At 31.3% G+C, this 2,887-nt stretch overlaps 1 protein-coding gene across 5 annotated transcripts in view; it reads right to left on the reverse strand.

The window, feature by feature from the left end:
• The window catches only part of LOC117169177 (DNA-binding protein D-ETS-3-like), a 600,266-nt gene extending 597,723 nt beyond the window's left edge, over window positions 1-2,543 (reverse strand). For all 5 annotated transcript variants that reach the window (XM_033355406.1, XM_033355404.1, XM_033355400.1 and 2 more), the window contains exon 1: window positions 2,467-2,543. The gene's annotated coding sequence lies outside the window, so the exon portion shown is untranslated. The remainder of the gene's footprint in view (window positions 1-2,466) is intronic.
• Between the last annotated feature and the right edge of the window lie 344 nt (window positions 2,544-2,887).

Here is a 2,887-nt window from a genome sequence, read left to right on the forward strand (position 1 = left end):
TGGAGGGTAGTCCGTTTAGCGTGCAATCGACTCGGGATACTTATAAGATACTACCATGATTTTTTAAGATTTTTTGGTCCAAAAATAAATTAGGCCAAAAACGGGCCTTACCGACCCTCCCCCTACAAGACCTATAAATTATTTAAACAATTTGAATTAAAAAATTAAGACTTTGGCCTTTATCCTGCGAGTAAATTTTTTTCGAAATCAACTAGGAAGGACCATTCGATGACTCTTTTCAATGTTGCTTTGTAAATTTACAAGAACTATCAATTATTGAAACAATTTAAATCAAAAAATTAAGAGTTTGGTTTTTTTTCGACGAGTAGGCTCTATTTTTTAACATAATCAACTAAGAATATCTTTTCAATCATTTTTTTCTCTGATGCTTTGAAAATATACAATTATTAATTATTTAAAAAATTTTTATCAACAAATTTATAGTTTGGCTATTTTTGAAGTGAGACGCATAATTTGTTTACGGAATGTACTAAGAATATCCTTCGATGATCATTTCCTACCATACCTTCTAAATTTATAATAATTATTATTCATATAAACAATATTCATAAACATATTGAGTAAGGGTATTTTTCAATTAATAAACACAATTTTTTTACGAAGTTAACTAAGATTATTTTTGCAATAAATCTTTCCTAAGTTATTTGTTAAATTTGCAAGAATTATTAATTATTTAAAGAACTTTCATAAAAATTCAGAATTTGTATATTTAAAAAAGGAAAGGGTCAGTTTTTTACAAATTCAACTAAGAACATCTTTCCAATAAATTAAAATAATTAAATTTTTATGATTTATTATTTAAACTACTTTCATGAGCAAATTAAGCGTTTGGGCAGTTTTTGAAGAATAGGCCTAATTTGTTTACGGAATCAACAACAAATGTATTTCCAATCACTTTTTACTACGACACTTTGCAAATCCACACTAATTATTTATTATTAAAATAAATTTAAAAAAGAATTCAGAACTTGACTGTTTTTTAAATTTTGAACCATTTGAACATTTTAAACAAATTAGTTTTTATAAGAAAATGTATGCACCATATATTTAATAAGAAATAGAAAAGAAATTAAGAATGTATGATGGTAAAAACTTTCATTTTCATTAGTTTCAGTAATTATTTTTTTTTATTAATTTCTTCCAGTAATTTCATAATAGTCTGTATGAATTTTAGCACAATTTGATGACAATGCGACTACAAACGAAATTAGTCAGAAATTATCAGTTGCCTAAACATTTCGCCAGATGATATACAAACTGCAGAAAACCACCTCCCGAGTTTATACGGGTTTTCAAAATTCGAGTACACAACCCGGTCGTACGTCGTAGATGGTCACTCATCCAAGTGCTAGGGGCACTCCAAATGACTTGACATTTGGACTCTTCTCGAGTCGAGATTATTTACCGTATATTTCTATGAAACTTTGTACACACCAACATTTTAGATGTTTTTTCCAAACTTGCATGAAAATGTTTAGTGTTGCGCAATAATTTATTCTGCAATTGGGAGGTAGCCGTGCGAAGCCGTGCGGAGCCGTGCACAAATACAAGTTATTAAAGCAAAACTGAATATCGGGGTATCATATTAAACTCCATTTTAAAATAAAATAATTGCAAGGAAAGTAGTGGGTCGCGCGCGAAACGCGTGTATGAATTTCTAGTAATTATAAAAAATGTTTAACACATTTTTAAAGAAATTTTTGTAAATATAAGGAACTAAGTAGCGTTTATGTAAGACTGCATTTTTATATGATTTCACAAAAAATGGTGCAGAAAAGGTTTTACTCTTTTTTTTCACAATCCAACAAATTTAGGAGTATATATACAGTTCTTCAAGTTTTTCGACTCATTTCCTAAACTTCCAACTCGGCGAATCATATCGTGTGGATAGCTCTGAAAAAATGTTTGCAATGTTGTCATCGAACAAGTGGTAAATGCCCTTCAAAGTCTTATTTTAAATAAAATGTCAATATTTTTTCCAACAAATACTTTGAAGGATAATTATAAATAATTAAATTAATTCTATCCAAAGTGAATTATTTTTTATGTATTTTTCGTTTGAATAAACCAACCGATAACATGAACTAGAATAAATTAGAAAGCCATTAGCTTTATTCATCAAAGCAAAACGTTAACAATGTAGCCATTGACATGGTGACCTGGGACCAGAGGGCCAAGATCTATGCTATCTGGAGCTATGCAGACAATACAAATTGACACTTCAGTTCATAAAGATTGATACCAAAAATAAATGAAAAGTCTGACAAAAATACAAAAATAACGCATCCGTTTGATGTTTATTGTTATTGTTTAAATGTATAATATTCTGCACTATTTTTTATATGAAAAAGTTTCACGTGTCACGCACAATTTTTAACGCCATTGGCAAACTAAATTTGACACATTTCAGAAAAATTGAATGCACGAATGTTCTTGGGTAAGTACCTGATCTAGCAAAGGCTGGATCCGAGAAGATGAAGGTACTCTAGGCAGGTTGTCTCGCGTAACTGCGACCGCCGCGGACAGCAAATTGCCTGCTTCCGGGCCTCATTACATCACTCTGTTCTCTCTTAACGCTCACCGGAAACCCCTCAGCCTACCTCGTCCGTACTCTCGCATATATCTACACATGCTACTTAAATTAAACGTCGCGGTTATAGGCGCACAATCGCATGCGATAAAAGACAGTGAGAGAGAGAGAGAGAGAGAGAGAGACGGAGAAAGAGAAAGATAAGAGACAGAGAATCCAGATGGTAATTGATAAATGCACTTCAAAATATGACTTACAAATGGTTCAATATAATGTCGGTATAATGCTGAATATGGCTTACTAGCGAGAAAATGATAGGCATCTGGTTTAAAGACT

The sequence above is a fragment of the Belonocnema kinseyi genome, chromosome 3 (genome assembly GCF_010883055.1).
Source record: "Belonocnema kinseyi isolate 2016_QV_RU_SX_M_011 chromosome 3, B_treatae_v1, whole genome shotgun sequence".
Taxonomy (NCBI): domain Eukaryota; kingdom Metazoa; phylum Arthropoda; class Insecta; order Hymenoptera; family Cynipidae; genus Belonocnema; species Belonocnema kinseyi.